General features: G+C 34.7%; 1 protein-coding gene across 2 annotated transcripts in view; it reads left to right on the forward strand.

The window, feature by feature from the left end:
* The first annotated feature begins 1505 nt into the window (after positions 1 to 1505).
* LOC132705321 (uncharacterized) overlaps positions 1506 to 22348 on the forward strand; it is a 70258-nt gene continuing 49415 nt past the window's right edge. The window contains exon 1 of one of the 2 annotated variants that reach the window (XM_060675841.1): positions 1506 to 1782. The gene's annotated coding sequence lies outside the window, so the exon portion shown is untranslated. Of the gene's footprint in view, positions 1783 to 22060; positions 22200 to 22348 lie in introns of those variants that run through there. The other variant, XM_060675842.1, reaches the window with a different exon arrangement.

The following is a 22348-nucleotide window of genomic DNA, read 5'->3' on the forward strand; positions in this document are numbered from 1 at the left end:
CTGTTCTAATTATTATTTGTTCTATATTATTTGCAATATGGATATACGATTGTTCTGCTTTTTCTATATGTTTAACAGAATTTGCCTAACTTTGTGGTGGGATGTTAAAAACTTCGGTTTCTATAAATGAGAAAATGTCAGCATCGCTTCTTTTTTTCCTCGCTGAAATGGGATTATTAACAATTTTCCATACAGTTGATGTTGGAATTTTCGTCAATGTGGCCGTTTATTCTAAAGATGCTTGCTTGCTGGCACCACGTTCAATGAGAGTCAATCATCGTTTATAACTTCTTTATTACTTCTGTATTACACACGAAATAAGAATGATTACTAGTAAACTTAAACTAAGTAGTATACCAAACCAAAGAATATTAAACACAGGTAGGTATAAAATTATTTTCCGAATTCCGAAACTTTAAGTAATAGTCTTGTTGCATTGTATGTTAATGACCACCCTTGGATAATCCCATTCAAAAGCAATTGGTCACTTTCTCATATCTATGAATAGACCATACCATAGCAACCATTCGTATTTAGGTAATGTCCCCTAACCCAACATCAATTTTATCAATAATTTATGAGATCTCTTTTGGTTGCATATTCGGGACAACCCCACCACAAAGTACCCGTTAAGAAACGATTTACCCACAACACCCAAACAGATAGAAAAACTGCCACTGGCCTAATTTACCCGTTTCCCAATAGATGTAAAAAACATCTTATCAATTTATTTTTCAAGAAATGAAATCACATGCCACCGCTAAGTGGGCGAAAACTCATCGTGGAGCGGCATCGCCTGCATCGCAGCCATACTCTCTTAACGAGTGAATTATAACCGAACGGTTGCGTTTTATTTTCAAACTAACGACGGTGGAAAACGCGAGAACATCCGAAGAAGTTATCGAGGCATTCGAAATACATGTTTCTGTCCGTAACAATTTCTCAGTACAATGAGTGCTGAGAATAATTCGTGTTGGTTTGGGGTCACTCGATTCAGTTTAATACAGTCGTTGATCTTCGATTACCATTCACGAAATTTTTCCTCTCCCCGACGTCGAGTGTTCATTTAACGCGACGTTTCCCAAACATCGGAAACTCAAACAAACAAAAGCGATAAAGCGCGCCGTCACATCATCACCCGGAGCTCCGTTTATCTCGTCCGAAACCCGAAAGAAAAACATCGATGCACCGAAACCACACACACAAAATAAGAATTTATCATAAAAAGATAATAGTCTGAACAAAAATCTGTCTCAAATACCCTTAATTCCGCCGAAATGAAGCAAAGTTTCGAATCGACCTCGGAATCTGCATTCGTCGATGTCCACTTGCGCGGCGTTACCCGCTCGAAACCACTTTCCGCAACACGGCGCTCGGCGGAAAGCAGTTTCGGCAACGGCGATGGTGAAACGGCGAAGCAGCGACCCCGGTCGCTATCAAACTTTCCTACTGCGAAGCTCGAAAAGGTAGAGTTAACGATAGCGCGCAAGACAGTGCTACACAAGTGCTCGTGGTGGAATAGCACAGAAGCGCGACCAGGCTCTCTTTGCGTCTATTAACACAGTATTTTAAATTTTTTCATAAGCGCCTTCGGAGGTTTGAATGAATCTCGCGCCGCGCATTTTTTTCTCGATTTCATTTTGTTTTCGCGCTCACCGGGACCGCTGGGGAGTGAAGTGTTGACCACCACGGACATAGGTAGTTGGTGCGGAAGTGTTTTTTTTTTGGATTACTGTTTTTGGATTTGCTTTTGTGGCTAGAAAAAAAAAACTCGAAGACCAGGTAAGGAATTTCATATTGCAATTTGTTGGTAGTGGAGGAGGGGCTTTTATGAACTAGTTCTACCGAGCGTTTTCAATTGTCTGGGTTGCGTAAGGCAACCACCATATTTTCTTTGTGCAAGATCCAATAGAGATAAACAAGGTCACTTACATTCTATTCCCAAAGTCGTTTCGAGTAAATTTCTTACGGTGTTTCGTCAAGTCTTTGCCGTAATTTGCTAATTGAAACTGCCGCTTAATTATGTGACGAAGTCGGCGCGGCGTAGAAAAAGTATCTGGCTTATTTGCATCGTAACGACGTCTGTAAATTAAGTTGGTGACTTTATATTTCGGAGCTACGTGAACGTTATTCGATTGGAGAGATCGTAGTCGACAAACATCCGAATCATTTTTTAACGCGGCTCAAGGTAAACATTGGAAATAACCTTATAGTTTAGCTACGTGCAGGTTTTTCCTTGTCCATGTACGTACATAAATTTGTAATTGCGTCAGATCACGGCGATGACGTAGGCGTTGTTGATTTCGGTCCGATCTTGTTTACGATGTCGTATAGCGTATTGAATCGTGCTGAGATTCAACCCGTTGCGTTTAGACACTCAGCAAAGTTCTACATTGGTGGCAGATGGTTGGAAATACCTGCCGCATAAAAATTTAACTCGTGTGGTACTTTACACAATATTAATCTTGATAAGTGGGTAATGGGCGGGCGAAGGAAAGTGAATTTCCCGGAAAATTCTTCCGTAATCGCTTGCGGTAGAATCGAATTTGCCATTATGACCTGAATTTCCCGTTGTGCCAGTCTGGATAAAATATACCTTAGTAAGTACCATTATGGTCTAAGGGGCCATCCATCATCATTCGGGTCAAGTGGATTTCCCTCTTCCCTTGTTACTTGGTCACATTTGTATAATATGCCGTCACTTATTTTTCAAATTCAAATTTGGAAATTGCAAAAACCAAAATGAAACCTGATTAGAGCCTAAGTTTGGAACATGTACCTTGCCGGAGTTTGTGAGTAATCCCCCCCCCCCTCCCAACCATTCTCTTTGGATCCACAACTTCCTTCTTGATGCGTCAAATTTCTCATGGTTTTTCTGAAGGTTATTGCATAGGTACTAAAGCAGGATGACGTTGACCGCGTCAGGGTTATCAGTTTCAATAATTTAAAAACTTATTTACGACAATTATTTTTATTGGGTTAATCCTGTGATTTCACAGATGTTACGGATTCTACAAAAGATTTCATAGATTTGTAAATTTGTAAATTATTTTTCAGATTTCACCGATTTTGAAAAATACTTTTTAGATTTTGTCGACAATTTTTGTAATCCGTCATAATTAAAAATATATTAAGCAAAAATGATTTAACACAATTAGTGGGTATTTTCGATGATAATTCTTAATTTTCTGGATATAAAAAAAAATAAAGCCAAATAGGAAAAAAAATTATGTCCTTATCTCATGCCTGATATCTTATATATCTTAAAAATGCCAAGTGAGTTTGTTGAATTCAACACACATTAGATGAGTGGACAATCCAAAAAATGCAAATGAAGCATATCAAATACTTATTTAGTCACACAAAGAATTTTTGTAGAATAATTTGTTTATTATTTAAAGATGATTTAACTAATGAAAAGTGCCAAAAATTCAGAATAGAATAGAAATAAGGTTTCACGGATTTCACAGATAACAAAGATTTCACAGAGCAGGTACACCAAATTTGCCCCTCGCTTTTAACTAAAAAAAAATGCTTTAATGGTATAAGGACATGATCCTACTACAAAATACATTGGAAAACACTGATTCTGAAATTGACGTAGGAATTCTTTCCTACTTCCTAAAGTAAACAAATATAAAATGAGCCAGCCATTTATTACTAATTGAGCGGTTAACAAACTATTTAAATATGTATTAAAATGCAAAGTGATACCATGATTAATGTGTTAGTCTTATTCTTTAAATTATAATCTAAATGACAAAATTTGGGAAATGATATGACCGACCAACACGCAATAACCAAATCGCGAGCGAAATAGTGATCCTCTCAAACTAATCGAAAACCTAACCCTTAGTGGGGACACTAAAATGAACTAGGGTTTGAAATTTGAACAACAATAACTAACCAAAACGGTAATTGTTTTGTCGTTATGGTAAAGTTAACGTGTACTACATGGGTATTGTTGTAATCGTTTGCCAATAAGTTGAGCGTTTCATTGTCAGATTGATTAGATAACAGTATCAGCGCTACCAACGCGGATAGCGCGCGATAGTCAACAGTTTGGAAATAAGCGACGCTTCAAATGTGCTTAAAACTTTCAGTTGTACATCGAAGGTGTCATTTAATATTAAGCCGCGGTCTTTGTGTAGAGCAGTAAGTATAACCAGGAGGGTAGCACCCTTACCGTGTACTTTTAATTCATAGTTAGCGGAATTTGATTGGAGTAATTACCGAACAACGACAAATCGCTGACGAAAACCTCGGACACTTGACAACGTCGCGCCGCAGCTGTTCGTCGACTTCTGCGTGACGTCACGCAAACAGGTACTCGACTGCAGTAAGTGAGAGACGGGTGGCACGGCCAAGTCGGTGTAGGTAATCGAGGACCCAAGGATCTGCATCGTGGTAGTAACTGACCAGCAGCGTTCCGCTTGTTTTTTGATCAAAGATATAATGTAAACTAGGTAAATCGTACCTCTACATTAAAGAGCCGTTAACTGGCGAGGTTTTTGCACCAAATCACTTCGCTTGACGCGCGCCGCTGTTCTGGCAAATTCGTGCGACATAAAGGCCTATCCGCCATGATTTATTTATGGAATCGTAGACAACGACTAGGATATCGGACACTTGCGTGCCTCAAAGTCCTATATAATCGCGAAATTGGAATCACAAAACAAGTTTTTAAGTCGTAAAACTTCCCAAGTTTGCGCTAAACATCCGAAGATATAGGCGATTGCTCAAGGCTCAACCTTAAATATTAAATACCACCTATTTTTAATTTGTTAATTAGTTTTGATTTAAAAAAAAAACATGAATTATTTGTTTTTTTTATTTTAATTCATTTTTTTAAACTAATCTACTCAACTAATATTTCCGGTTTCAATTGTATCAACATTTATTAATAATTATTAAAAGTCTTAACTAAATGATATGAAAAAATTTACATTATTCGATATAAAATAACCAAGTTAACATTATCTGATCTGCCATCTTAAAAATATGTCATCAGCTATGTGAAATCCGTGAAATCTTTGTAATCTTTGAAAATCGTGAAATTATTACATGTTTCTAAAATTTTGAGTCTTGGCAGTTTTCATTAGTTAAAATCATCTTTAGATAGTAAACAAATTAATGTAAAAAAATTCTACAAATAATGAAATAAATCTTTTAGGTTATTTGTGGATTGCGTATATTGTGTGGCGTTTTGCATCTTATTTTTATGCTTTGCTTTATTTGTAAATTTTTTAGACACAAAAAATTAGTAATTACCGAAATTCATAGCTAAATATATTAAACATGGGAAAATATTATTTGTACGTATATCCTTTTTAAAAATTTATGGTTGTATTTTTTATATATCATTTTTACTCAAAATGGGTGTAGTCTGGAAAATTATCTAGAAATCTGTGAAATCATTGTAGAATCGGTGAAATTTGATATGGGAGAAATCTTTGTTAAATCTGTGAACTTTTGCTTGAAATCTGTGGAATCACATATTTGTGTGAAATCTGGCCTTCAATTTTATTATTAAACATTTAGTATATTAGTATTTTTAAATATAAAAGTATAAGTATGAAATGTATGTTTTAAAATTTAACATATTCATTAATTAATTCATGAGTTTTACAGTGACTTAAAACTTTTTTGGAAAGAGGTTTTAAGATAATGTGTTTTATATATGTAAATTAAATTTTAATTTAATAGTTTCTTAATAACGACGCAATACAAAAGTTTTCCATGTATTGTAAAAATTATTTTTCGAAGTTAATTTAGAGTCAGTAAAATCTTTGTGAAATGCGTGAAATCTGCGGAACTTTGTGTACCAAATTTGGATTGTAATGTTCCAATACCCTAGTACTCTATATGACGCTTAGAAGTATTATTAATAAACATTTTATTATTAGGATAAATGGACGTCCAAAAAGCAAAAAAAATAGCTCGACGAAAAAAATGAACGTTTCGTCGATAAAATATAATCAAAACGTATTTTCGCTGTCGTTCGAGTGTTAGGGCCGAGCGAGTGCGTATTATAATGAATATAAACTGGTTCCGAGAGACGAGGAAATCTGAACTTTGAGGGGGTTTAAGGATCGATATATGGAAGAGAAAGAACATTGTAGGATTAGGTTACAGTTTCGTGGCCCGAGGAGGGTTCGCCAACTTTATAAAGGCTTGTATGTATCTGAAAACCGACATCGATCTATATTAATACCTGGTTCGGCGTCGGGCGATAATGAACACGCGTTCTTTGGCGATGTAGACAAATTTGCCACGTCTTTCGTTTTTGGCGAACGTTATACGCTTTGAGAACTTTTCGAAACTTTCTAACGTTGAGTTTTTATGTAGAAGTGATTTTGTAATTCCAATACTTCGAATTGAATCTCTTTTAAATTTTCACACCATTAAAAAATAAACATTGAGGTAAATCACCATCCAAAGGCGGTACACCAAATTTCACCCAAAATTTGACAAATTTCATAATTTTTTAGGGCAAAACTATCAAACTTAAAACTATTAAAGTAAAAAAATACTTCAGACGTTTGTTCACAAAGTGGAAAAGGGTATCGTCCGTGTTGGCTCTGCTATTTTTTTCTCTCTTGTCAAATTTGAATAATTACATTCCGAGGTAAATTTCTTCATGAAAAAGAAAAAAAAAGTGAGAAACTAAATTTTCGAGAAAAAAAAAAGAAAAATATATTTATGTTCGTTTTGAAAATGTATGCCATTTCTAAATCTATTTATTAATTTAACACTGACTGTCACTTTTTGAAAAAAAAGTTTTGTATATCATTTGTACTTCATATTTTTTAAGTTAAAAAGCTTCAATTGAACAACATATCACGCATAAACCTATTTAAATTGTATAATACGTATGCTTATGTAATATACTTCTGGTTACCAATTGCTATTTCTCAAAATTGGTTAGGCTGTAACCAAACCCTCCTTAGACACATTCTAGTTTATTTAATTTTAATTATTTTCTTTAATTATTAATTTTTCTTATTGTTTAATTAATTATTTGAACGTTCTCAAAGTACTATAGAAATAAGTTATGATTTAATAAATATTTATTGTTTTTTGGTTGCTTAGTTTTGGTTAGTTTTGATTATTAGTTCTACTTTCTGGAAATATTCTTATATTATTTATTGGTGTTTAGCGACCCTGCAAGAGTGATTACTTTGAATTATTTTATGAATTTTGAAAATGAAAGCAACGACTTCAATACTTTTCTAGTTATTACGAAAATGTCGGCTGCTAATATTTCCAATTTCAGCTCCTTTTAATAATGATTTATGTGCGCATTTTTCGAGCGTTGTTTGTTGAAGGCCCTAAATTTACATTTGTTACACAAATTGTTTTAAAAAACCCATGGTGGATTAGACCAATGTGCGTTGTTTCATCAGAAAGTGAGACGATCGCCAGAAAACGTTTAAAAGCACCGAAGAGAGATTGACACATTCGGAAGCTAAACCGATAGCGAAACTAATGCATTCGGCAAATCGCACAGTAATTTCGCTTCACGGGGCAGTGCGTTTCATCAACAACCCTATATGAATTAATGTGCCGTGTTGTTTCATCTGAAAAGCTCATATGAAATGAACGCGGTCACGAATGTCGAACTCTCGATCGAGGCAGGTGTTCGTGTTTAAAGCAACTTAAAGTTAAATAAGCTCTATATGACAATATAGCATAAATGTTATAAAATAATTGTTGTTAACTTGATTCGCACGTTTTTCCATAAGAAGTGGAGTGTTTTACTACTCCATGCTGAGCATGTTAATTATTCGTCCTGATATTTATTAAAATCTATATAACAATCGCAGACCTTATCTTACTTGCTGATGATGCCGAATTTATTTGAGTAAAGTCAAAGAATATTGGGCAACGAGAGTTCTTCAGATTGTTTGCCGAATACCTAGTTCAGATTAGGGCAACTTAACTAGTTCATCTGAAAAATGTATTATATTTTACTATGGTGTTAGGCCATGGAAAGGTTCTGCTTACGCACACAGCATTTTTGTTCTCTAGTGAATAATGTGCATAGCCGCCTATACACTGACAACAAGGATTCCTTGATATGAAGAAATTTGACGTTATGTTAAGGTCGCTGATGCATTTGAAATGGGCGAAATGTATATATGTTTTTATTCAATACAAATTATATGAAATTCAGGCATTAACTTATAGTTTTGGTTAGAAAATTCGGAATCTTAAATGAAACGAATTATTAGAAGCCGAAAAAAGATTTTGTTTTTCGCTTACTCCGATTTTATACACCAATTAAAACTAATATTTGAAATGACACTTCATTGCTTATTCAAGGTATTTACTTACTTATCTTTCAATATTTTCATTGTATGGCTTAAACGATACTTTTCAAAAAGATTTCTGAATTCCTCTAAATCAGCCATAACTAACCAAAATTGCACAATGCCAACACCGCTAGTGCAATGGCAATCCGGCAATTTTTATCAGTGTACGGACCGTTTTTTTTTAAAGAGATTCGTGATACTTCAATCAATTTGCCTCGTGGAAATACAGAAATAATTATGTAAATCCTTTCAATATTTTTTTTTTGTTAAATTGTTTACTGGGCCATTGCCCACTTTTATACGGCGTAAGTAGGTGCAAAAATTACGTCTTGTCTGAAATAATACGTTTTTTCATAGAAAATTTTGAAATCTAAATTTACCGCCAAGAATGGAATGGAATGGATCACTAGAGATTTCATGTCACCGCCGATAATGCACTAACTTAGGAAGCATGAAAAAATTTGTGAGGTGCTCTATTCAAATGCGCATGCGCGAGATTTAAAATCGTCAGATCGTCAATAGGTTTAGATGCGGCATTTTTACCATAGTATTTTCTCAAAATGTGCTTAGATGTTCTGGGAAAACGAGTTAAGTGTGTGGAAATCGCAGTTTATGCGCTGAAAAGCTTCTTTCGCGAAAATATCAATGTCGCTTACGGCGCACCAATTTTTATCGTGATAATGCCAGTATATTATAGTGTGTAAACTTTCATAATGTTATTACACCATTAAGTCACCCTTACGTTACCTGTATTTACAAAGTTTTATAAAGTATTTTAACACAATTTATGTAGGTAGAACCTTTTGGTAAGTATTATTAACTGTAATAATATTTTATAACATTAACCATTTCTAAATGAATATTGTTATGGTTGATGTGTTTCAAAGGAAATATAAGCAACTCATAAATAATTTGCAGGAAAACAATTGAGATCGAAAAACTTCTTCAGTCACTCTTTTAATAAATCCTCCGCTCCACTCGTGACTAAAATGGCGTTTATCAAGCTTATGACATAATCTACTATCTTTAAAATATATCGGTGTGCGTAACTAATCTTTCATCCAATGTTAGACCGTATTTTCTAATTTCCTATAATGTTGGGAAGCTAATATAGAAAAGTGCCGAAAAAGCTTTTTAAACCGAGGCAACTTATCCCGTATTTTTGTTGTGTTTACAACCAATTTATTCACAGGTTATTACTGACGCAGCGGGAAATTCATCTGAAAAGTATTCGGTTGTGTACATGCGGGAATACCTAAGTGTGTGTATTTTTAGGAACTAGAGTTCAAGTATACATATCGGAATACACCGGCGTGCCGTCCCGTGACTAAATAAAATCTTTTAACGACAAACGAAAACGGAGAGGAGTGTATTACTTGGAAAAATGTGACGCGGTAAGTCGCGGTTAATTAACTAATTTTCGAAAAAATGTTTGGCCGTAAAGCGAGCGTTATAACCAGGCGTCTATTAAAAAAACCGTTGGTGTTTGAGAAACGTAATTGCAGGGAAACGTTTCAATGTCGAAATGTATAGCGATCGTGATTCGAGGCGATTTCGGGGCTTATAAATTATTACTAAATTATTGCGTGCATTTTAACCGATGTTAAGCTTCAATAACCATTCACGCTTTGTTTGCCGATTACTGAGTTAGATCTATGGGAACATAGGGGAATAAAAACCTCGGTATTATTCCTTTTCACTGCTTTGTTTATAATAATTATAATAGCAACAATACTCTGGTAGAAACACTAAACTTAATTCAAAAAATTGAGCAACACTGATTTGGAAGAACCCCAGGAGATTAAACAAGAGCAGGATCGTAAAATTCAGATGATTGCAACCAAATTCCACATTGGAATGCCTCTACATTCAGGGTGGTCGGGGAATATCGTGCATTGTTATGAGAAGCCCAAGCAAAAAATATGCGGCGGTATTTACTCCAAAGTAACTGCACTGAATTTACATCAGCGTAACTTAAATCCTGACACTACTGAAGCTAAAGATTTAATACGAGACTCGAAGCGAAAAGCACTCCATGGAAAATACCCAATTTATTTGGATAATGCGCAAAACGGCCAACGGCAGTCGATGGTCTTTGGTGACAATCAGAACAAACGCGCAACTACGAAAGACATATCTTGAAGACACCTGTGGAGGATGTGCGCCTCAGGTGCGAAGATGCGTTCACGGTTGGTCTTTGGTGACAATCAGAACAAACGCGCAACTACGAAAGACATATCTTGAAGACACCTGTGGAGGATGTGCGCCTCAGGTGCAAAGATGCGTTCACGGTTATGAGCATTTGCACGGCCACGAACCTCCATCATAAGTTATCGCACGACTTCAGACTTCGGAATAAAATGGGACCAAGCCATAAATACTCACTTCTAGAAAACAAAGAAACTATATGTAGGCCAGATATTATAATTATAAACAAAAATATCAAATCAAGTTTGGTACAGATCAGCAAACAACTTTAAAATTATCCAAGCTCTACTAAACGAACTCAAAAGAGTGTGAAAATTGAACAGCATAAAAATGATACCAGTTGTTATGTCTGTAGAAGGAATTGGGACAAAACGTTTCCAAAATATTAGGGATATTGGTCTACTGCATCGCACATACGAGTACCTATGCAAAAAGCGTTATCCTAAACACCTGAAGTAAAAAAAGCAAATCAGCTGCCCTGTAGAATTTAATGCTACCAAGGGTATTAATATAACTATGTTTGGCACCCAATTTGAACTTTGATGGAGATTCAGCCTGACCGACTCGCTGAAATACTCAGAAATATGGTTGTATTTCCGGAAGTAGATAACTGAACAGTACATATGAATCTTGAGCCTTTTGTAAACCGCTTCTATCAATCTGGGGCAGGTCGGTCAAAAACTACCCTACAATCTGCAAGTTTTATAGAAGAAGTTAGTTGGCATAGAACCAAACTATCTCACTGTCTAGGTTTAACTTCTTTCCTCAAAGCGTTCTTATGTGTAAATTAGATTTTTAATTTGACATTCGATTTTTGAGGTAAAATCAAGACATGACGCGAGAATCTAAAAACTTAGGTATGGCCGCCAAGCACTAACATTTCTCCCTTGTAGTGTGTCTTAAAGTATATACTTTAAGACAACTATAACAATAAATATGACATCATCGTCTTGGTTTTTGAGGGTTTCTTCCCCAGAGGGTAATTACGGCTTCAGGTAACCAACAACCAATAATTTGTTTATAGTTAAGGGACTAGTCAGGTAGATGTCGACCTGGTGTCAGCTGATATCAGTGGCAGTGTTGAATATCCCCCTTTTTGAAAAAGCTTCTTACTGTCATGAGATGTTAAACAAATTGTCGAAAATAGGTATGAATGTTAAAAAAACGCCAATATCCTCGATAGAGGATATTCCGTTTATCAAAACCAGATTGCTCCTACTTTAGATAAACTGAAATGGAAGCTAAAGAAAGCTGAAAACAAAATTTGAGATTGATTTAAATACCGCAAAATAGCCAAAAAACAAGTGCTGATTAGATATTAAATTACGTTTATAATTTACTTAGAGGAAATACGATACGGTACCGAATTGATTTCAGTACAGACAAAAGCATCTTCAAATAAAGGAAAGCGCATCAGTGTAATTCACGGGACCGGAAGAGCGAATTATTCCAGACTTCTGCTGCTGATGTTTGCGAAAAACATTAAGGACTGTGCAGAACTATTTCGCAAAGTGTGATTGTATTGGTATAAGCTAGAAGGGTTAGACTGCAGGTAAGATAGACCCCAAACCATTTAATTTAAGTTATAAATTTAATTTTTGCACCACCCGTCGTTTATATATGGGCAAATGGAATAGGAACTATTAACTTCGCTAATAGTAAAAGAGGCCAAAATCAGATTAAATACTAGTAAATACCAATTATAACGAGCTCTTTACCGCATTTGGAACAAATGGTACGAGAGATACGGCTCCAATAACTCTTCCCGCCTTAAAGAAGGAAGTTATAATTTAAAAGAACAGTCGTTATTTTCTATATGCTCAGCGGATGGCATGTTATTACTCAACCTATAGGCAATAAATTGCTTTCGGCGTTGCGATGGAAACTATTAAATCCTAATCGTTAAATTTCCGTTTTTTCGTTTATTTGTAATCGGAACGGCAAAAACCAACGCCATCTGGGAATTCACCGCGATAACCGGAGAAGCTTTTCGCAGTTCGAAACTAGTTTTTAGGAGTTGTTTAAGTGTCCGTCGGAAATAATTAATCCCGTAACTAAGTGTAATGGAACGTCTCCCGTTCCTAATTTGCGAGCGCATATCGTTTTGTTTATGGGTTGTGTTTATCTTTGACTAGCGATGGTGCGTCCCGTGTTAAAGGTTATCGATAATGCAGCGCACCAATGGCTGCGAATCGAGCGCCACGAAAAATCAAAAATCGCTAAGGTATTATGTAATTCAGTGAAATGTAAATTTAACCTGAATCTTCAATGAAACTTTGAAATATTTGAGTTTATGTACATCCGAGCGTATATAATTGCCCCATACTTTATTTTGCTGTTTTGAATAATTTATTTTGAAGCTGGAAGAAAAGTATAACCTAAAGAACATTCAAAGGTCATCATTAACTTTAAGAGTTTCTAAGAGATATGGCGATAGCTAAAAATAAAGTAAGTGTGCTGTTTTGTTTCAATTAAGTTCTAAATGGGTAGACCAACATCATCGGCCAGCACAGGATGAGTGACAGAAGAGGAAGTCAGGAGTAATGTGTCTCTGAGCTACAGAATGTTGGTGGGGCAAGGTAAAATTCGAGGTTAAAATTTCTTCATGTCGAAATCTTATTTAGTCTAAAATAAAATATTATTTTGCAACAGAATCAAGGAATGCCATTTCCTTTAAACCTATAACGGCGGTGATCTATAGAATTGTACAATGTTATGAAAAATTCGTACAACAAGGCTGCAAAGATCAGAACGAAAAATGGGAGATAAATCTGAATTTGTTTATTTCAGTTTGTTTTGATCAACAACATTTGAGGAAACTGGTCTTGGCGAGGATGCTCTGCAGAATCCATTTTCATAGATTAAACGTGAACAGAAAAGAGATTTGTACCTCAATAAGTAACTCTTAACGAAAGTCAAACTACATTTCGGACTAAATAAAGCTTTAGCCATGACTGACAAAGCATGTTGTTTTCTAGTGATTTTAGATGGAGATAAATCTTTTTGATCATTAGAAAGTCTAATACGCATATAATACATCACACAAATATCTCTCAATACCGGAAGTTTACAGCATTCCATGCATATGCGCCTAAGAATACATTGGAGAGACAAGAGGAAAAACATCAATCGCCATATCGATCGAAAGGCAGCGGTATGACGTCACGATCATTCCCGCGGATTTACTGTCGTTTAAACGGTGTCACAACTTGAATTATTTATTGCAACTGAAATTTTGGGTTTTGAGTTCTGATATTTGGTATGCGTTATTTCTATACATAAATAAACGTATTAAAGAAATAAAAAAAATGTTCATGATTGCCCCTCGAGTCTACCGTTTTTGCATCGGTCAGAAACAAATTTCAGATTTCTCTTAAACTTGACATACGCGCAGCAACGGTTCGAAAATCGCAAGAAGCAAATCCTTGTTTTGATGTGGAAACAAACCTAATATAAATAACAAATGCATTGTTCTATAATCGCGAGTAATCGCTTCAATTTTTGGATCGCGCGAGATTGCCGTAATAATACGTTCTTCGCTTTGTTTGAAACACATTATAAGTTTCGCAATAAAGATAATGGCCGAGGGAAGAGGAGCGACTTGTAGTCGGACGTAATAAACGTCCAATAAAACGTTGCGGCGATAACAATTAGCGTCCCGATGGGCAATTTCAATAAATTACGGATTTCATAAACATCAACGAAAACACTATTAAAACGTCGACCCGTCGTCCGAACGGGGAACGCAGAGAATCAAAAATCTCGGTCCATTGTTTAATTCCGTTAAGCTGGCAGGTCTCCAAGACAATAATGTCAAGCAGAAGTTCAAGTTTCAAGCAAAACAAATTAGTGGGTTTGCCTCTCATTTAAATATTCAGAGACTTCTCGGCGCTAACAACGGGCAACGAGTTTTTTCCCTTTTCGCGTCGCATTAAACCTTTTTATCGCATTAAATATTTTCGATTCGGCGATCCTTATTTGCAATTTTTATTTCAAATCTGCGGTGCGCCCATTTGAGCGATTCGGCTCCGCAGAGAGGGATGTCGAAAATCGGATTAGATTTTCGCTGTTTTTCGTACTTTTTACGATGACGCGTTTTCTTTGGAACTTGAACGCGGAGTTTTTTGTTTGCTCCGAGCAAGGTCAAAGGAAAATTTCTCATGAGTCTAACGCGCAAAAGCCGATTTTAAGATGAAGCAAAATTGTATTAGGCTTGTTCAGTCACTATAACCGATAAGGTTTCCCCCTTTGGACTCGCGCATGCGTACTGATTTCAACCAATTGATTAAAATAAATAAATGGCATGGTAAATAATCAAACGAAAAATATTATTCGGTTATCAACAGCAGAAGATTTGCATTTTTGTTTGAAAATTCCTGCCCATACCACAATTTTACGAATAATTAATAACTTCGAAGAGCATGGTTGTTTACTTAATTGTAGAAAATGCTTACAGTCTTCTGACCAGCAATCTGTTCCCGAGGGTCCCTTAAATGACCTAAGGGAACGTCGACCGTTGGAAGTTTGTGCTTTAGTAAATGTAAACTTTCCGTGCAATATTCAAATATCCCGGAAACTTGAGGTAGAACCAAGAACAGTGCAGAATATTCTCAAGAAAAATGGGTACAAGTGTTATAAATTACAGATCATGCAGAAGATTTTACCAGCAGATCATGAGAAACACATGGTATTCTGTAAAGAAATGATTTGACGAGCTAACCAAAGTGAATATTTTTTATCGAATATTTTATTCACCGACGAATCTTCATTTAATGACACAGTATCCGGAAAGGTCAACGTATGGGCTGGTATTTTAAGAAACTATACCATTGGTTTTCTTTTTATTGATGGGAATTTAAATATAGACAAATATTTAGATCTTTTGCGTGATCAAATAATTCTAGCTGTTCAAGCTCTTAATATCAGCCAGTAAGTTGGTTGCCCCATACACAATGCTAGTAGAGTTCAGGATTTTCTGAATGCAGCATTTCCTAATAGCATAATAAGTGGAAGAGGAATAATCAAATGGCCATCTAGATCCCCAGATCTAGCACCAAATGATTTTTTTTTTGGGTTACATTACCTAGCACTATTTACAGGCACACACACGATCGTGCAAATAATTTAGAGAAACTTCGTAGTATTATTAGCAATGTGACTGCTGAAATACAGGCCAAAGTTCGTTAAGAATTTTATGATAGGTTGGAATCTTGGTCAGCTAAAAATGGTGGACTTTTTGAATCTCAGATTTTTTTTGTTTTAGTTTTATTTTTCAATTCTGGTCTGGTTCTGTTTTTTTTTTTCGTTTTCATTTCAGTCCAAACGAAAACGTATACGAAAACAAAGAACAAAAAATAGGTATGTTTTTTAAAACACTGTAAAAAAATGCGTCAAGTTTAAAAATCGAATTCCAAGAAGGACGCCCCTTCCTAAGAATTAAATTATACTAAAAACTTATTTCTAACTGAAGCCTCATATTATTGGGACTGACGAGACATTTGGCAATATGGCAAAATATTTGCATCTCACTTCGAATAATATTTTTCGTGGCCTGTGTAATCAACACATTACCAACGTGGAAGTAGTGCCCCAGATAGGAAAAGCCAAAGAAATAACATTCACTATTACGAAAAGGAAGATTGAATACCTCAAGTGATGAAACATAACAAACTCCATTTATTGTGGCATAGTCCAGGAAAAAATAGACAGCAGATGAAGACGAGGACATTCGTGGTTCCACAACTTACCCAGTGATAAAATTATTCAGAAGTGTAATCAATAAAATTTGAATTGATGTGCTGATCTCCAGTGTCCCTGACGAACATGGCACATAAAGAAGCAGCTATTTACAAATCTTCTGGATTCCTCCTGCGTCGGTTGTTGATGAATCGAACTTGCTGACGTTTCGGGACTCAGGAAGAATCCAGAAGATTTGTAAATAGTATTGCCGTAGCCTGTGAAAGATTCTTTGCAAAAAGAACATGATGTAGTATATCTTCGTAGTATGAATTAGAATAGAATAGAAATGGAATAGAAATTCTTTATTGTTTTATAATCCTACACAGAGTATATTAACATTATCAAGAGGTGCATAAAAATATATATAACATTTGGCGACAGCACACATATTTCACTCAATATAGTAATATAGTATAAAACATATGAAGACAAAATTTACTACATTAGAAAAAATAAAAAATAAATAAAAACAATAAAGTAAGGGCTTTATTTTATGTTTATTACATTGTCTATGAGGTTAGCAATTGGCGTATCGGTCTCTGCAATCGAAAGGATCTTTTGTGACTTCATGGCTAGGTTTGTCTCTGTGATTAAACTCCTATAGCTTTGATAGTTGCTCGTTGCTTATGGCGTTCTCTTCCACTCCCATTAAGTCCGCAGTGAACTTTCCATTCTTATGGCCTTTCTTTTAAAGCCCAGCAGGTATGCTGTAAATTTACCATTCTTACGGCCGTTATTTTTTACCTAAACAGGTGTGCTGTAAATTTGCCGGTGAACTTCTACGCAATTTTTGGTCTGTCCTCATCCTGGCATGTCCCTCCACCATTCTCTTTCCCTTTCTATACATGTTTTGATGGTTGATTTTGCTCCGCGCCAAAAAATTCTGCTGCATTCGCGTGCTACAGCGTTACTTTATTCTGACTTGCCATCTCCCTTAATGCCTTATTACAATCCAAAAGTAACAAAACGAAACCAAAACAAAAAAAATGATGTGCTAAATAGTCATACGCAGAATATGATCAAAATGTCCGTGTTTGTACAGTGATATGATTTTAAGCCTTTCATTTGAAATGAAAGTATTTTTATGAAACATATATTTAAGTTTAATAAGACCCCTTTTGAAGTAAGTTTGACGGGGAATTAGATTAATCGACTGAGACAGTTAAAATGAATAGTAAGTGCTTTATTTAACCTTCATTGCTTTGTCTATGTCTGGCTAACAACTACTTTACTTTAAACAACAATAATTGTTGAAATTATCCTTGGAGGAGCATCCCAAGATCATCATCTGTAATCAATATAGTATATTCACCAGTTATGCTACGAGGTTTATTTGTTTATGTTTTTAGTATACTAGAGAAGGACCAGAATGCATCCCTGAGCGTTCGCTACAAGTGTGTCTACTACTAACGTCTCAACTTAGGATTGAATTAATTTCTAATTTAATTTATTTGCGACGGACTATCAAAAGTTTTCGACAAATCCATGCACACCATATAGTTCCTATAGTGCGCGAATAAGGGCCTCCTCTAGTAGATTTATTCATTCACACATTTGATAAAGACACGGTGTTGTCGAAACAATTGTCATAATATATAATTTCGTGAAAATCTGAACTTTTAGTTCTTATTTATTTTGATTAATATACTCATTTTATTTTAATCCGGCACCCCCTAACCTAAGACGCATAAGATCCGACACAATCGGAGGATCGAGAAAATACCGTCATTTCACGCTACGCGTGTGTCGGGCGTTTCAATCGGGTAACTATTTTTGGACGGCGAATGTCGTCGGTCTTATAAGCGGTATGAAGTTTTCTATAACATAAGCGAGCTTTCTCGGAACGGATGTGCGATACGTCTATCTGAGCGTGATTAATTATACTAACGACTCAGTCCCTTAAACTTTTCAATGTAATTTATGTTTCGTCCATGCAGTTGTAAAGGAATTTTTGAATCCACCGAGTGTGTATTGTTTGTTGAACCCCAAATGCTGCTTTGCTAGTCGGTTTAGCTTCGTTTGTTCGATTTTTAAATCCGTCAATATAGAGCACAACTGTCAACATCCTAAACAAAATCCTCAAGGGGTGGTTAGCTCAATAGAACGCTGCACGGTTTCTTCCAAAACCCTTTGAGAACCTTTCAAAACCTCTGGAAATAATTTAATAATTTAATTTTAATAAAGTCGTATTCGAAATCTAAGAATAATCAGTTAGGGTTCACCATAGAGAAAACTGATAAAAAAAGAAAATTGTAGATTCACTGGTAAATATCGCTAGCGCCACCGTGGGCTACAGTACGAACTAATTCTTGGCGGAGCATTTGAACAAGGAATTTTAGAGGATAGTGATTAAAATGCAATGCTTCCTAATTAATATCACTCCAACTCAATAATATGAAATATAAAACGTTATAAAAATAATTCGTTCGTTTTATTATAAAACTTACATAATTACAAAAATTATGTAGTAAACTAAATAAAAAAATGTAACTTAAATGAAAATAAATACCCCTAAAATTCAGTAAAACTATTCAAGATTCAAATTTGCAGGGTGGAGTCAGACAAATGGTCTCATAATGACATTGGCTGAAGGCCGTATAGTTTAAGTCTAAAAGTTTTAAATACGAATATAGCCACAATCTTAAGTAAGTATTATACGTTCATGCTCATTTGCTAAAATAAAAAACACAAATATCAACGGAGGTGTATTGTGTTTATTTTTGCAGCCGTCATGCAATCTAAAAAGTTATTAACTAGAAACAATTATTTCTAGACTATTTATTTGCATTGTTTTGGAATTGTTTTGATGGGACTTTGCGATGTGCCAAAGCTAAAGAGTATTGCAAATTGAAAACCAAACCTATAAATAATACGATATCGAGTACGATATAGCGATTGATTAATTGTATCTTTAATTGTGTCAGCATTTTAGCGCGTATTTCAATTTATCTAGTTTACTTGGAAACAGTAGATAGAGAATTGAAATATGGGACAAAAAACAGAAGGAATGAAATGCGACATTAAATGTTCCAATACGGTCGTCTGCCCAAATGAAGCCTCATAGGCCAACAGACTAGAATAACTTCTTTCTAGTGTGCCTCTCTCAAAAGCGCAAAATTCGCAAAACCACCTAACGGTTCGAATTTAAGATCCAAGTATCGCTATTCACTCAGAGGGAATTAATTCGTGTTTACGCTCTGGTTAAATATTCAAATTTAATGTTTGGAGTATAATATAAATCTTTATCGGTCCCTTCAGAAATAACTCGAACGAAAACCGTTTTCGGAGATTATTGAACCCTAATGGTTATCTCGAGTGACACGACGGACCCTTTTCACTACTGCTTCACTTAGTAAAGCTCGCAGACGCACACGTGTTTACATATTGAAATCTGAGGATCGAGCGAGAAGCTTCACGTGAAAATCTGTCGCGTTGCAACATACTTTGTTAATTTGCTCCACATCATGTGGATTTTCGTGAAATTTTGAAAATCCTACTCGTAAGTAACGTGACAGGGCACCGCCGGAAATATATATTTTTAAGTGTTTTAAAATTTATTTTATCCAGAGTGTTTCCCAATACATGCGCTGACTCGAGACAGCGCTGCAGCCGAGGCTGCAGAATCGTCATCCAAAATTAAAGAAAAACGTTCATATAAACGTAAAATTGGATATGTTTAGTTTCCAAGGTTGCCAAGTCTTTTTATTAACGTTAAACAGTTTTGGTAATTTCATTTATAATAACAAAGGGCTAATAGCGTTTTAATTAAATTAAAATTGTGGAAGGTATTTATTTAAGCTAATTCTATTGTATCAAAGAGATAAACGCCCCTGACTTTTGCAATTTTTGTTATTTACTTTGAATAAGCCGCTAACTGCAGTTTTAAATTGTGGGTAAAGTTGAACAAAGTTTAAATTTTGAATGTTTATAAGATTCTTTGCCCTTTTGCTTATTTTTAATATAATAGCGTGCCTACGCAACCTTTTGGGACAGTTAGAACAAAACAATTTTTTCATGTTTTTTGTTTCAAAAAACAACCCCGAAAAAATTTCGTTGTAGTTATTTTATACTGTTCCTGTGAGGTGGTGGAGAAGAAATGAACGTTTCCACGCCTTGAAAAGGTTTATAATACTGTGTAATTGGAAAAAACCCAATCCGAATTAGTTTTTCGCCTAAATAGGCATGAATCGATATTATTTATTTTGTCTTTGGCAAATTGGATACATTTCTCAATATCTAACGAAAAAGCTGGTATTTTCTACACTTTGCCTTTATTTTGAAAAAAATATTATATCTTTTTTCGGATTTGATGAAAAAGTTTCTATCGAAATTTAGATTTAAATTTAAATTTAGTTAAGAATGCTAGAGATAATTTTTTTAAAAAATATGCAGCAAGTGTATTCTTATAATAGTAATCCTTCCGTAATATTTTATTTTTGTTTTTATGGTAAAAAATAAAAACATTTCTTTATAGGTTTGTAGTGATGACTTTGATCCAACGTTTATATCAGAAACTACCCTTCATTTTAAACAAGGCAGCATCCCTTAAGTTTTCGCGTTTGTTTTGAAACACCCTGTATATGGTTTTTGTTCAAATTATAAAAAAAATACATCGGGGTCGATCCAAATAATCATATACAAAATTCGATATGGTCTTTAAAAAAATAATAATAATTCGTTTCGATTTTGGCGTTAATGTTATGTTAATATGTTGTTGCAGGTAGTCTGGAAAACGCGTCAATTACGTCTTAAACAACTCTAGTTACACTTTAAGGAAAATATTAAAATAAAAGGTTTTAGTTAGTTAAATTACTCTAATCGAAATTTTCGCAAAATCATGTTGAATGAAATATACATTTCGTTGCTAACAGCGCAATGTACTTGCATTTATTTCCTCGTTATTGAATGTGTTTTTTTATAATTTGCTAATACGTATAACATCCCCGTGGATTGTTTGAAAAAAAAATATTTTTATTCCTTACCAAAGAAATTAAGTTAGGAATTGTCATATAATTCGGTAAATAATACAACATTTCTAAATTCAATATTTTACCTAGCCAAGCATTAACAACAAAAATAAAGAGAATTATAAACTTTCAGAAATTATTTTCTTAAAATTTCATTGCAGTGTACTAGGTAGTTATTAATTGTTTATTATAAAAAAGAACAACTTTTAAAAAATCTGAAAGCAAATATGGATATCAATTTTTTACCTCCAAAGGAATCATCCTGTATATTAACAATAAATACATATAATCGGCAATAATGGATAAACCAAGATTAGATTATCTTTCATTTACAGCAGGTAGATTATAAATAACAAATAAAAAATCTGATTTTAAAAAGAACAAAAATGTGATTGCCCATCACTTTGTTGTTACAACCCTTCCTTCAAGCAGGCTTTATAGTATTAGTACTTAGACGCGGTATCAAAAGAGTTTCTGGCTGAAAGGAAATTGTATTCTCCGTATCACGCCAGCACATTAACCTCTTACCATAATAAAACACTGCCAACAGTTCAAAATGCAAGCAAGAGACCTCTCGTGCATAAAAAAAACATGTTTTTTCTGCCCACTGCACGAGGCTTCGCCTTATATCGGGATCGGATAAACTTTTTTTTTGCCTGTTAATTTTGTTTTTTGTGATAATCCAAATCAATAGCACGACAAAATCAATACCCAGGTGATAATTTGCTAAAAAACTGACGGTTTTTTAGCAGGTCTTGATAAAAACTAGGCTATCTTAAAAAATATATTAGTTCATCACATTAGATGCTATTTGCCATGAGACAAGAAAGGAAAAGTTTCATTTAGAATTTTTCCCATCACCCACCTCTCGCGTACTTGGTTGGTGGTCTGTCAAAGGAGTAGAACCAGTGGAAAATACTTAAAGCACACCATGATATTTGTGATAATAAGCAAGAAGAAACGAATACAGGTAGGTAAATAATATTTTGTGTTATTATTACATTTTTAATTAACCTTTCATCTCGTAAAAGGTAGCAGTATGGTATTCACAAAACGTTTTCATGTTATGTCCTTTTCGTGTTTTCTTGCAAAAATGTTAATTCATGCATAGTTTATTTA

This window comes from Cylas formicarius, unplaced genomic scaffold (assembly GCF_029955315.1).
Source record: "Cylas formicarius isolate icCylForm1 unplaced genomic scaffold, icCylForm1.1 PGA_scaffold_7__23_contigs__length_41026272, whole genome shotgun sequence".
Classification (NCBI taxonomy): Eukaryota; Metazoa; Arthropoda; class Insecta; order Coleoptera; family Brentidae; genus Cylas; species Cylas formicarius.